The sequence below is a fragment of the Heterocephalus glaber genome, unplaced genomic scaffold, assembly GCF_053883595.1.
Source record: "Heterocephalus glaber isolate CG9 unplaced genomic scaffold, H.glaber_assembly_v1.0 deba00001461, whole genome shotgun sequence".
In the NCBI taxonomy this organism is placed as follows: domain Eukaryota; kingdom Metazoa; phylum Chordata; class Mammalia; order Rodentia; family Bathyergidae; genus Heterocephalus; species Heterocephalus glaber.
Genome location: NW_028258308.1, coordinates 19,336,550 through 19,351,175, shown reverse-complemented (window position 1 = coordinate 19,351,175; position 14,626 = coordinate 19,336,550). Strand labels below are relative to the sequence as shown.

The 14,626-nt window shown below is 39.8% G+C and overlaps 1 protein-coding gene, 1 long non-coding RNA gene and 1 pseudogene across 2 annotated transcripts in view; 1 reads left to right on the top strand and 2 right to left on the bottom strand.

Annotated features, from left to right (window-relative positions):
- Sorbs2 (sorbin and SH3 domain containing 2) overlaps nt 1-14,626 on the top strand; it is a 392,887-nt gene that overhangs the window by 122,343 nt on the left and 255,918 nt on the right. The window lies entirely within an intron of this gene.
- LOC110350797 (uncharacterized) overlaps nt 5,218-14,626 on the bottom strand; it is a 28,337-nt gene continuing 18,928 nt past the window's right edge. Inside the window, exons 2-4 of the long non-coding RNA XR_002397674.2 lie at nt 10,254-10,374; nt 9,705-9,762; nt 5,218-7,075 (exon numbers count right to left, since the gene is read on the bottom strand). This is a non-coding gene — a long non-coding RNA (uncharacterized LOC110350797). The remainder of the gene's footprint in view (nt 7,076-9,704; nt 9,763-10,253; nt 10,375-14,626) is intronic.
- Nucleotides 11,308-13,998, bottom strand: LOC101712865 (zinc finger FYVE domain-containing protein 1 pseudogene; annotated as a pseudogene).

Sequence of the window (14,626 nt, the reverse complement as noted above, 5' to 3'; positions counted from 1 at the left end):
TAGTTACATCCTCTCCTCTGCCTCCATTCCACTATCCCCATATAATCTGGAGATATCTGAGCCTGGTGCTTAAAATATCATTCCTAGGGGGGTCTCTGGAGTTGAATAAATTCTCCAGACTCCCCAGTCCCAATGACTTGGGAATAATAAACTTTAGAATTCTTAAATTTCTGGAAAATTTAGATACCAGATTGCAACTAGGCCATTCTTGTGTCTCTGTATGAATGTGAAAAGCTTGTGGAATGCTGTGGAATGCCAAAGGACCATCTAGCTCTTATATGAAAGACAGGCTATTTGTTCTTTAATGACAGTCACCATTAAAAATGACAGTGGAGAAATTTTAGTCATTGTCTGTGAGGCCAGTTTCTGTCTCATGAGCAAATCTCCTTAGATAGGAGCCCATTTCTCCCACAGTTTAGTCAGCAGGACAGGACCCTAGGCTACAACTTATTGCTCTGGAATAGCTTGTTGCTAAGTAGTCTACAGGGTTTAACACATTCCTTATGGAGTCAAGGTTGCTATAATTGTCACAGCAGCTCTGGGAAGAGCAGCAGAGTGGAGGGGAATTTCACACATGCCATATGTCACTTATTCGTCCTAGCTAGGACACGTTGCAGTTGGGAGGAGGGGAGAAATGTGTCTGAATGACACAAATTCAAAGACCTCAGGGCCTTCAAAGATGCATTCTGAGCTAAAATTGTTCTCCATGACGCATGTGTGCAGCCTAATTTCATGGTACAAGCATTTCTCCACTCACCACTCACGTCCACACTGGGCAGAGTGAGATGTTGGTGCATCCATCCAAAAGATATTGAAAGTGTTTCCAAAGGGAAACTGATTCAGGTTGTTTCATCCAACATCAAAGAAAGTGTCTTTACCTCACCATTTAGACAATAGGTAGAAATAACAAAATTTGATTTATTTTCTTACTTAGAGCAAATTTTTTCCTGTTAACTTTCAAATCCATCACCATTTAAGAAGAATTAAAATAATATCAATATTGTATCTTATATTAAACACAAGCTTAAGTTCATGAGCCAGAATTTCTGTAATTGTTTGGTCCCATGTCCCCTTTTATTATACTGTATTTTTCTTTTCTTTTCTTTTCTTTTTTTTTTTTTGCTTAAATTCTTTTATTGGTACATTTTAGGTATAGAATACGTTTACATTTATCACTGGGTGCTTGTACCTGTACATGATGTATCTTAGTTCTTGTTTTTTCCCATTATCTGTGCATCCTTCACCCCCTTCTATACTATATTTTTCAAAATCACATCTCTGTAGCCACTACTGATTCACCAAAGTATTGCTGGCAGCATGACTCAACCGTGAGTCTCTTTTTTATGCTGGATATCCACATCAAACAATAAAGGTTTGCCAAGCTTTATTTTCTCTAATTTTTATTTGACAGGATTTTCTTCTCCAAATTAAAAATCATAAATAAAAATGCCTTCAGAGGTTCTGAATCATTGCTCCACCATACTCTCCTTCAGGCTCATCTCCACCAAAACTTTCCTGGGTTTAAATTACAAGCCTAGAGGGAAAGTCACACAGCAATTTAATTTGATTGATGGAGAACTCAGCAGAAGCTGACTCGTCCTCCTCTCTGTCTTCCTTTCTAGCTCATTGAATAAATATACGCTACTAACTCAATCTTGCTTTAGGCTTTACCACTAAAATTGTTCTCAAAATGATTGCCAGTATCTTTTTGTTGGCCTTGACCAATTGATATTCTCAGGCACTTTTTAAAGTCAAGTTTATAAAAGCATAATCTATAGACAGTGACATTTACCCTCTTTAGGTGCACAGATAGATAAATGAACATTGAAAATTACATTAGAATCATGGAACTTCCACCAAATCAAGATATAGAAAATTTCCATCACTCCCAAAATGGTTCCCTGTACATTTGTAGTTTTCTTCCCTACCCTAGCCCCTGGCAAACTCTAATTTGCTTTCTGTCCTATAGTTTTGCCTTTTTCAGAATGTCATATTAACGAAACACACAATATGGAGCCTTTTGTATCTGGCTTATTTTACTAGTGTAATGCATTTCAGATTCATCCATATTGTTGCAAATGTCAGTAGATTTTTTTTTCCTTTTTATTACTGAGTAGGATTCTATTTTGTGAATGTACCACAGTTTATTTACTCATTTTCCAGCTTATAGAAATTTATGCTTCTGGGGTTTAGTGATTATGAATAAAGCCTCTGTAAACATCCACTTAAAGCTATGCATTTTCATTTCTCTTGAAAGAATACCAAAGAGTATGATATCTTATTATGGTTTTGCATTCCTCTAGTGACTAGTGGTATTGAAACTTTTATCCTGTATAGCCAGCTTTGTTGCTGATACACAATACCCAACACCTACAATTTAAAGGAAGAGAAGTTTAAACTTAGCTCACAGTTTCAGGGGATTCCATATATGGTTGGCAGGCTCCAAAGCAGGAACATCATGGTGGAAGGGAATGGCAGAGCAGAGCTGCTTAGTTCATCGCTGCCAAGTAATAGAGCAGGGGAGCAGTACCAGAGGGAAGGGATGACAGGCCAGACATAGACCCAAATAATATAAAACTTGCATATATTTTAATACTATAAAACTTGCATATATCTTTTTAGATTTAATCCTTAATATTAAAATTAGTGGTAATATTGCAAATGATATTGTTCATTATTTTCAGTTTTTGAATGTTTATTGCTGTTACATATATAGAATTATGATTTTTTTATATTTACATCTTAAAACTTATTAAACTCATTTATTAGTCTAGCACCTTTCTTGACGATTCTTTGAAATTTCCTATGTGGACAACGTTGCCACCTGTGAAGAGAGACACTTTTAGGTCTTTTCCCCCCGGCTGTGTAAGTGTTATTTTTCTTTCTTGCCTTATTGTTGTGGTAAGGATATCCACTCCAATGATGAATAAGAGTGGTAAAAGTGGCTATCTTTTCCTTGTTCCCAATCCCAGTCCTATTTTAACTCCTGTTTTATCTTTCTGTACTGAAAATCTCTTGACTTTTGTTACCCCACACCTTGTAAATTCCTTTTTCCTCTTTTTTGTGGGAACTTCATCCTCCAGCTGTCGTTATAAATAGGTGCTCCAGGAAGTCAGTCCTAACCATGTGCTCTCTTCTTCCTACTCATCTCTTTTGCATTATCTCATTCACTATGAGAGTGTCAATTGATACCTGTGTACAGACTTCCAATCCCATATGCAATCCCAGATCTTTCCAGGAAGACTCATCCTATTGCATGCCAAATGCATGTCCTAGAGACATGTCCAATTTAATATTTTTAATATTTAGCAATCATTTGTAGCTTTTCTATTTGTTTCCACAATCTAATTTCTCTAGTGATATTGTTTAGATACAAATCTGATTGCACTGCCCTTTTACTTAAAAACCTTAGTCTTATTCCAAGTTCTTATATCATGGCAGAAAGGCCCTACATGATGTGACATCTACCTAACCCTCAGGCTGATCTCTTAGTGTCTTCTTTTCATCCACTATGTTGTAGGGTTATGGGCCTCTGTTATCTTTCTTCAGCCAACCAACCTTGGTTCCACTTCATAACAGAAATTATGAAAGTGAAAAGAAAAAGAAAAAAATTATGAAAGTGTATTTTAGCAGTTTGGTACATGTAGGTCATTCAGGCTCCACTGTGTTCTCTGCAGTCTGTTAGGCACTCCACCACCTACACATCATTTTTCCCACAGTCCTCTGCTATTTTCTTCCTAGCATTATCATCTGAAATTACATTGTTCAATTATTGGTTTCTTGTATTTTTATTTCTTTTTCTAGACATTGAGCTCCTTAAGGGTAGGAACATTGGTTGTCATGATAGTAGTAACTGTGTTTCTGATTTCTATACCTGAGAATGCCTGGGAATGTGGCAGATTTTCAATAAATAATGAATAATAATAAATAAATAATACATAATAATGAGTGAATTAAACATCTACTCAGTCACCTACCAAGAAAACCTTTCAGATGATTCCAGAAACATGGTTAGTGAAATGGAAACCACTCTAGACTTTTTAATCAGAAAAATATTAATACAGAGATTTTAGAAGTTTATAGAATTAGGTAGAAGCACTAAGAAGAAAAAGCCAGGGACGCCACTAGAAAAGTCATTAGGGAAATAAATCACAGGAATTTCAAGGATCTCAGCTGTCTACCACAAAGATCTCAGCTGTCTACAGAACAAAGATTCTTAGGAGATTATGTGGTAACTCATAGGAAAAAAGGTCATTCTCCTACATGCCTTCACACCATTGCTGGAATAGTAGTAGGCTCTCTTCTAATATTGCACGAGTACCTCTCAGCAGAAGGACATAACATGAGATCCTGTTGGGTAGAAAGTAAAGAAAGTGTAGGTCCAGAGCTCAGGCACCTTTGATAGAAGAGCAGAGAGAGACAGACAGACAGAGACAGATAGGGATAGAGAGACAGAGACGGAGACAGGGAGAGGAGCATTGAAACACTAAGAATGCAGCCAAGGAACTCACTTACCTGTAACCAAACCATGACCAAGTACTGTATAAATTTTATTTCTACGTTTCCCTCAAATATATCCAATATCTTCCCCCCATTAATCCCTCCTACCTTCTCCTCCATTTAGGCCTTCAGTGTCTTTCACAACAATATAACTGGTATTCCTTTCTTCAGCCTTGTTTTCTTAAAATAATCTGCCTAAAATATAACCCTGTTACTTTCCAATTTAAGAGCCTTCAAAACTTTCATCACTTAAAATTCAAATTCCATAGTAGGGGAAGAAACTCCTGGTCTTTTGGTTTTTATCCTTCTGCAGCAGTGTGCTCTCTGCTCATTTCCTTGTCTCTTTGCCTTTCATTTCACCCAGTTTGTCTTCTTTGCTTCCTGGGCTCCTCCACCTAATGTCTGCTAATCCTCTAAGACAAAGCTCAGGTGTCATTTTCCCCAGGAAGCTTTACTTCACCCCCTTTCTCTTCCCTCCCTCTTGCCCCTCTCTAACAACCTCACCTAAACTGAATTAGGAGCAGCCCTTGACACTACCTTCACATGATAATAGGCCATCTATATATCCTTTCCCTTCCCAGAGAGGGACAATCTTCAGGTGTTTGATTACATCTTGTCACCAAATGCTGGACAATACAGAGCACACAGTAAACATATGGCAAATGGCTGATTGGAAGAATAAAAATCACATGCATAGGTGTTAGATGCATTTGATTTCTTTAATTAGGCTTTACATGCTGGGCATGGCAAAAGAAGAATTTTCAGAAAAAAAAATGCAATGGAATATAATAATACTTCTAAGAGACCATCTCTGGTTTTTTTTAAGACTAGCATGTATTCATTTCTCCTGCCTAGTTGAACTTGATATTTAAAAGAAGAAGAAGGTGAAGGGGGATATTGGAATGGAACTAATATAGTTTTGTACCACTCAGATATCCTAGACAATAGAGGAAGTTAATAACAAGAATTAAAGACCAGATAAGATATTAGTGTTATTATTTTCTTGAATAAGAGCCATTACAGAGGAGAGATGGTTGTTAAAGAACTCCAAAACCCAGCCAGATTCTACCTGGCCTGAATGAAAGATACTTTCAGTCTGCAAATAAGTAGGTGCTTAAAACTTTGACATTCTTTTTTACCTGTTTGTGTGAGGCCACCTTTTTTTTCTCAGAGCATTTCTATGATGCAGAAAGATTTAACATTAACCTCTTTACTTAAACAATGTTTAAGACAGGTCATGTTCACCCATAAAATACTCAGAGGATCGCAATAAGTTATGCAGCATCAAATCTACTTAATGCTCCTCGCTACTAGTGACTTACATCTCTACTTCTGGCTAGATTCCATCATGTTCCCACCTCACAGGCAAGCACTGGTATGAATCTCAGCTTAGTTGTGTGCTCATAGTTACCTTTCTCCACTTTTTCCATTTTTCCATAGGGAATGGCACAGCAGACTATACCCTATTTATAAACACATTAGGTGATGTTTTATTTCTCCACTCTACTCGATGCTTTCTCAATTCTCTTCTGATGCTGATACCTCCTGTGTTTATAATGTTCTTTCTGAAGACCCTTATTTTATCAGGTCAAATGTCTAATACAACTAAGTAGTAATGTAAGATTTCTTGTTCAACCTCATTCAAACCCAAAACATGCAGCATTTTAATTTGTACAAACACCTTTTAATTTTACGGTCATGGCTTTTAGTTTGCATTTTAGAGTGTTATGTGTCCCTTGTTAAATAAGACTCAGAAGATAATTCCATTTATCAAGAAAAGAAGCACTATAAATAAATTTCAAGTGCATAAAGCACTAAAGTACAGATGTTCCATTACCCTCTTCACCTCTCCCCAAGCCTCCTCCCTGGGGACTCTCAGTGCTCCATAGCTTTTCCTTGAGAATGGAGACTTCCACTTCCGGATACATAGTTAAATACTGCAGAAATGCTTCTTTGCAGCTCTTCTTCTGGGCTGACCCTGGAGGCAGAGTCATTTTCCTCAGAACTGTATTCAGGGCATCAGTCTTAGGTAAAATAGCCCAAGGTATCACAGTGTTGTCTTCCCAGATCTGTTTCAGCCCTAATCTTAAGACTCATTTGGAAATTTTTAGAATTTTATTCATCTTCTATTATCCACTTAGTCTATTTCAAGTCAGCTATAGATGATTCACAGGGTTGTATTTGCATTAGCCTGGGTGTTTGCCATTTAAATTTTTCTTCTGACTCAATTCCCTTCTAAAAATTTTTAAGAGTCTTTTTTCACAACAGAAAATGATTCCAACTGTTACTGGATCTATGTGAAGGCAGACTGCATGACACAAAATGAAGACTGTTCTCTCCTATCTTGCAGAAGAGCATCATGTAGTATGGAGGTTGAAGATTCGATGCCTCAAAAGGCAGGGTGAGAAAGCAGTGCCCAGTTCCACTCAGTGGAACATGGTGATACTTCCAGCAGAACAGATAAATGCCATCAGATGCTCTGTGGTAGCTGAGCAGACACATTTGTGGGAATTTAGAAGATGTTTCCTGGTGATTATGATCCTCTTGTTTAGCTATCACATTTGGAGGGTTCAATCTGAAGTAGAAAATAATGAAATTTGAATTATTGTTGACTCTTGGACTGGACCAGTTTCCCTAGAATAGAGAACCTGTAAAACCTTACATGCTAATTAAAATTTTACAGGGAGGGTAAAGGGTATGCAATCTCAAGATGCAGAAGTGAAGGAAAACTGAAAGTGAGGCAGGGAAAGACAAAAAACAAATACAAAGTGTTACCTTCCTGAGTGGGCTATGGCTTCTTAGGAATGTAAAGTGACTGCCCAGTCAGATGGAAGCCAAGGCATATGGAGCTACTATATTTCCAATCTATCTCTCTCTCCTCTCAGTGTGAATTTGCCACACACTTCCAGGTCCTCATATGGCAGCCCACCAGATATCCTCTGGGGAAACCAAAGTATCCATGTATTGAGTTGGGCCAGACATGGATAGATAATTACCATGGCAACAATTCCAGTGGCCATGATGACAGCCTTCAACCAATGGGAAGCAGAGAAAGCCTGTGGGTGAGGAGATGAGATGGCAGGCACTGCTGTGGTTTTACAACTTCAGGAATGGAGTGAGGTATAGCTGGGGGTGCTCCAGCTGGGAACCAAAGCTTGTGGAGAGGGCAGGGATGACCAGACCTAATGCATGTAATATGGGCCCTGTGCACACTCCAGTGTGCCATGGCTTGGGAAGATGTGAAGAACCACTGCTTCCATTTTGGTTTTATAAATTATAAGTAACATCCTTAGAAAAGCAACTTCTATTGGAATTAATGTCAAATAGGAAACATTATGAAGGTAGCTGTAGGGATTCAGACATGTAGACTTGGATAAATGAGAGAGCTGCTAAGAGACCATTTCCAAATTAAACATAAAGAAGGAGGAGGAAGAGGAAAACTTTAGATGCCTTGCCCAAACAGCATCATAAAGAAATCCAGAATCTTTTCTCAAAGCTATTTTTTAATTAAAGAAACAATTGCTTTGGGATGGATAGTCTGTAATCTTAGAGTGATTTAAATCATTTTTGTCTTAAACTCTTTTTCATATTTATAATTTTGTATTTTAATGCTTTTGTGCTAATTAACTGCCTAGAGATTTATAGGCTTTTCAAAAGAAATATTTCAACATGCCTGAAAGAGTTATATTTGTATGGAACAATCTGCAGAAATGTTAACAATTGTATGTATTAGGGATTATGTTTATAAATCTGAAGATAAATAATCTACCTCAGCCTGTTTAATTAGAATGAAAGCCACTTCAGCAAAGTAATAAACATATATCTTCTTCAAACCTAGTTGCATTGATTAAAAATTATATCAGAACTTCTATTTAACTTTTCATCTGAGGTTTTGGAATCCTTTATGAATTATTGAAACCAAGAGTTTTGAAACCAATACTTCCCTGTTTCTAAAATATGGAAAACATAGAGCCTAAAAATCTAGTTTCAAATCATGCTTCAGGTTCAGATTCCCTAGTACAACTGCAGTGCTTCCCAGGAGTGAATGAAATTCTACCTTCAAGGCAATACTTTGGCCTTCCATCTATGTTTGGATGTATATTTCTCTAGGAACAAATAGTTGATTGACTATTTCATGTAAAATCCAAAAATCCATGTAAGTTTAATAATTTCTAGAGCATGTTTGATATAAGCAAGCTTATTTAGATTAATGGGGTTGTTGAAGTATTAGGGACTGAACTCAGGTCTTTCACATTGAGCTACATTTTAATTTTTTATCTTGAGGCAGGGTCTTGTTAAGTTGTTCAGGTTAAGCTGGAATTTACAGTCATCTTACCTTAGCCTCATAGAATGCTGAGATTACAGGCATTATTAGGTTTGTGTAATTTTATTTCTTCTATATGTATGTTTCAAAAATATGAAAGTTAGCTGCAGTGCTTTGTGGTAGTTTCTAGGAGAGGAGCTGGCCCACAGGATTTTTCTTATTAGTATCCACTAGCTGAATTCTCCTTTTTAAAAAATCCAGGTTGACAAAAATCCCAAACAGTGAAATTTTAAAATTTCCCATTCTTACACTTTTTCCCCACAACACTCAAATGAATTTTCATTTGAATTTTTACTTGTGTAGGCATAGGATAATATTCTATTGTTAAATGATTTTTCTATTGTAATCTGGATTCCTTAGCAGCAAAAGTCAAAATTTCATCTGAGTTTGAGATCAAATGGTTTTGTCTCTTTTTCTACCAAGGTCAATAAAATTTTAAAAATCATTAAAATTTAAATGTTCTTTGATTTTTCTAAGCAACATATTTTATATTCAAATGCATACTTTATTCCATTCAATCTTGCTCAGAAAATGATTAAAAATTATGTTTTGGAAATTTTTCCGATGTATTTTATATTTCAGCATTTTAGATGTACTTTATGACTTATAAACATCTTTAATTTTAGAATATGCCTTGAAAAATAAGAGTGTACATACTAGTGGAAAAAGATTTTTAAAATTATGTATACGCTAAATCAAATATTCACTGAAATTTTATAGGGTGATTTTTTAAAAAAATTTTTGGTGTAAAAGTCTGTAAGACCCAATCTTGGGATATATTATTTTACATTTATTATAATTATTTGTGCATATTAACTGTACAAGATAACAAAATTCACTGTGTGACATGAGATATATTATTTAAAATAGAAATACTTACATTCACTATTTTGGAACTAGGAAGAATAGTTCTCATTTTAGGGTCCAACCGCGTATAGCTAGTGGAGAAGTAGATATTTAACAGTAGTTAAATTCTGCCTTGAGAATCGTATAGGTCTATTTTATCTTCCGTACAAGAATCTAAATATTAGTCCACTTTATTAAACACACACACACACACACACACACACACACACACACATCCTCTTTATCCAGTCTCCAGTAGATGGGCACTTGGGCTATTTCCAAGCTTTAGCTATTACAAACTGTGCCGCTATAAACATGGGTGCACATATATTGCTATAGTATCATTCTTTTTTTTTCTTCTTTTTTTTTTCAGCAGGAAGATTCCCTTATGATGGCGAATTTGATAATATACAGTTCTAGAGCAGGGCCTCAGTTGCCAGGCCACGGGAGGCAGGAAGGAGGTCTGCAAAGGACCAACTCACTACAGCGTACACTTCATACAGATACTCAGGCCAGGCACGGCCACCCATGCACCTCCCCAAAACTCTACCCACCAGCTCAGTCAAGAACTATGTTACTTTACTTTTTTTTGGCCACTGAAGATAAACACCCTGATGACAGGATTTCAGCACAACAAGTCTCTTTCCAGTCATGACAAATATGGATATCCAAGCTCTTGATGAGAAACATTCATCTGACTTCTCCTAAGGACCAAAGAGATAGAATTTTTTCTTTATGATCTGTTGAAATATTTATATACACTTAGAAAAACAACTAACAGTCCATTCTGTGCTCTGTTCCCCTGGACGATTTCTCATGATCACCAGTCCAATAGCTAGAGAGGTTGTGTGTCTTGGAACAAAGAAGACACTAGGCAAAACAAATCCTAGTGTTACACCCAGAAGCAGATCATAGGCTGGAGGCAGGGGAGGGTGGAAGTGCTTTAATTTAGAAGCAGGGTGCAGCCTTCTAGGGAGACCTCGTGGAGACAGAACCATCAACAAGCAGGAAATGCTGCTGAGAACCCAAATTCCTTCCACACTCTCTATGAGGGACAGTGCAGCCACTACATTTTCACTTCTTAGGGCTGAAGACCCAACCTCTGACCCTCAGCACTCTCCAGTGCTCTGCACACTAAGCTGGGTGGTCTCTGACTAAAACAAGATTAAACCAAGAACTGGGATCCAATTCCCTCAAGGGCCCAAGTGGAATTCCCTTTGAGCTGCTTCACCACATAGAAGTAGCAAGAAGGAACGGGGAAAAAATAAGAACCAAGATGCATTATGTAAAGGTACAATTCCCAATGAGAAATGTAATTGTGTTGTATACCTACAATGTACCAATAAAAGAATTTAATACAAAATAAATAAATAAAATAAAATAAAATAAAATAACAAACAAACAAAAAAAGAAGTAGCAAGAAGGGCAGCTCTCAGCCCCAGGAGCAGAGGGGTAGGAGGGGAAAAGGTGGGGAAGGGAGGCTTCCCAGGCTCAGCGAGAGCAGCAAAAGGTGACCAGCAAACATGAGAGCTCTGCAACTGGCTTCCTTTTGTGGAGATGTACTTATTTCTATGCTGGGGACACACAGGGTGAGTCTTGGCAGCCAGCAGCAACCTCAGTACACTCCAAATTCCTTTCATATGTATAATGGAGATAGATTTTTTAAAAATTATTTTAACTGAAATATATGCAATGCATTCAGGCTCATTCCCCTTTGCTGAGAGCTACTTGGTCCACCCCCTGCCCTGAGGGGGTTATGCCTTGTGCCTGCTCCCAGGCTCACCCCCACCTAGGGAAAGTGGCCCCAGGACAAGAGGAGGAGAGGACACACCACAGGTGACCAGGAGGATAGCCTATCTCAATGAGACTTCAGTTTCTAACCCTGAGAACCTAAGGAATTATGAAGGACTTCTGGAGGGAGCTGGGGCTAAAGGTCACCAGGTTTTTTATTGCAAGTGAAGCAGACTCAAACAGGATGGTCCCGGCTTCGAGAAGGGACAGCCCAGCGGTCGTGGGACCACTCATCACAGAAGCCCTGGCCACAGGCTTGGCAGTGGTGCTTGGACAGTTTGACACTGAACTCCTTGCGGCAGTTGTGGCAGTGCAGGATTTTGTGGTCAGGCACCCAGTGCACTGGCCTGGCTGCATCCTTCACCAGGCCTAGTGGTATGTCAAGGACTGTCACCATGGATCCCAAGGTGTTCTGCACAGCTTCGCCCACCTTCCAAGCAATGAGCGTTCCACCTTCATCTTCTGCCTGTGCCTCAGTAATATCTAACTAGACATTCCTGGTGCCAGAGCAGTTGTCACACACCCACACGGGCGCAGGTCCCCAGCCACGCTCGGGCACTGGCCGGGTCTTAGATGAACAGCTGTCACAGAAGCCCTCTCCACAGGCCCGACAGTGATGCTTAGTGTCATTCTCTTTAAAGGATGTCGCACACTTGTTGCAGTTCAGGATCTGGGAGTTGGGCCTCCAGTAGGCAGCCAGGAAGTCAAAGCCTTGGTGTGCCCAAGGCTAAGCTCAAAAACCAACTGAGCTATGAAGTTCATCCTGTCCAACAGGCGCTGGACAGCATTGTTGTTGTCCTTCAGAAACCCATCAGTTTCAGACCACACATGCACAATCTCTGTCTGCACCGCTGTATTCACAGGATCTCGGTTCCCAAACCAGTACTGCCAGTTCTGATAGACCACACCACAGTTAGGACATTCGATCACATACCCAGACCAGGCATATTTTGCAAGACCCATCCAGGGAGAGTCAGTGGAAGCAGATGTTTTGGGTACTACGCTGACTTCCTTGCCTCTCTCCTAGCAGGCCTTGCAGATATAAACGCAGTTGTCATACTGGTGGGAGTAACTGCAGCAACTCTTGGCTTCATGAGGCACTCCTTCCTTCGCATGGTTCATACTGTTCTTACATCCAACCCCACAGCTGAGGCACACAGAGGAGCAGGTGAAGTACTCATCTGGGAAAAAGGAGCTGTGTGCCATCTGGTCATCAGGAATTCCCCACTGAAGCAGTAGCTCAGTGCCTTCAGGGCTTTGAAGATGACCCCTGGGTGCCAGGGAGAACGGGTGGTATTGTTCTCTAGCTGCTGCTCCAAAGCACACCTGAGCCCAGGGAAGTCTGTGGGGGGTTGTAAGTCCTGGTTCCCCTGTAGCGAATGGAACTAAAGGCTTCGGGGAAGTGGCCTAGCTTCCTGAACCTGTCCTAGATGAGCTTCTCTGGCACATAGGAGGGGTGATCAGAGCCCAGCAGTTGAGTGTGCACAGTCTCATGGAAAATAATAACTGCAGGGCCCAGAGGAGATAAGGGGACATCCAGGCCACAGCGGGCAGTGGTAGCCTTAAGCTCCTTGGTGAAGTGCTTCAGATAAGCTTCTGAGGCATCTCCAAGGAATTTGAAGAGGTCATTATGCAGGCGCTCTGGATGGGTTCAATAGATGATGATGTCTGAAATGGCCAGGACCTTAAGTAGCAGGTGTGTTCTCTGGCTTAGATTCACAATAGCCCCCAAGAGCCCTTCCATGCCTATCACTATTACTCTGTGGACTGGGTCATAGGCTGCCCACACACCCACTATGCAGAACTCCTGGGCAGGGGAGGTTTTGAAGACTTCACGGCCATAAAAGCAAGTGTGGTTGAGGGTATGAGACTGTCCATCACCAGTATTTCCAAAAATGGAAACCACCTTCAGATGCTGATTGGGTTTACAGTTCATTTTCCTAATAAAGTGATCTTCATTTGTTACCTGAATCTCTTCATTTCCATTTACTAGGAGGAAACTCACTACTTTCTCAGTCATTTTCTTCCACTTGGTCTCCTCATCCATCGCTTCCCTGTCCATGGAATCCTGGATCTTACTGACATTGTACAGGGTAACGGGATGTCTCTTGTTGCTCCCAGAATGAGTTCTCTTCTGGCACTCTAGGCACAGGTTGTTTTTGCAGCTCTGGCACCTCACCAATGCCCTCTGCTTAACTCCTGGAGAATGCCCTTTGGAACTCTTGCAGATGTCACAGTAAGGGACATGGCCAGCTTTGAGTCTTATCTGCTCATGGTTTCGAAGGCATTCCTATCAATGGAGTTCCTCCTCACAGAGGAAACACTGCAAACTTCAGCACTCATCAAACTCAAACACCGCTTTGTCAATCCCACTGCACGCATAACTTTCCTGGCGCATCAGCCCTGAATTCAGGCACTTCTCTGTTAGGGATGTCTGGGCACCCATAAATCACACTGGTAAGGAAACACACCCACCACGTAAGAGTCACTGAGCTTTCCCAAAGAATGGAGAAAATGGCTTTGAGTCCAAAGACCACACAAACTTTCCACAGGGATCTGAACACCTTGGAAAAGAAAAACTGTCCTATTATAATTCTTTACACATTCACAAATATTCAGATTTTTAATTTTCTGCTTCCCAAACTCTTGTATCAGCAGCAATGTTGATTTGGTTTGATAGTTTCTTCTTTGGTAAAGTGCAAGCAAAGATATAGTCAAAATGAATTTGAAAGGGTCTTTGATGACAATCTGAGAAAGGTGTGATGTGTTACAGGCTCACTTTCTGGGCCTCAGCCACAAAGTTTTGGTAATAACAAAGTGGTCAGGAGCTTTTCAGAATAATTCAAGTCAGTATTTCAGGGGACAACTTTTTAGAACTTTCAGCCCTTGCATGGTCTGCAGCATGATGGAGGTGTCTGGGCAAAAGAAAGCCTCTTCTGTGAAGACAACCAGGAAGCAGTGAGATGGTATTGATTCTTTCAATTCTTTGGGGAAGATCCCCAGCAGAGGCATAGCTGGGTCAAATGGGACCTCTAGCCCTAGTTCTTTGAGGTATCTCCATACTGATTTCCATAGTGGTTGCACCAGTCTGCACTCCCACCAGCAATGGAGAAGGGTTCCTTTGCCCCACAGCCCCACCAGCATTTGTTATTGGTAGATTTCATG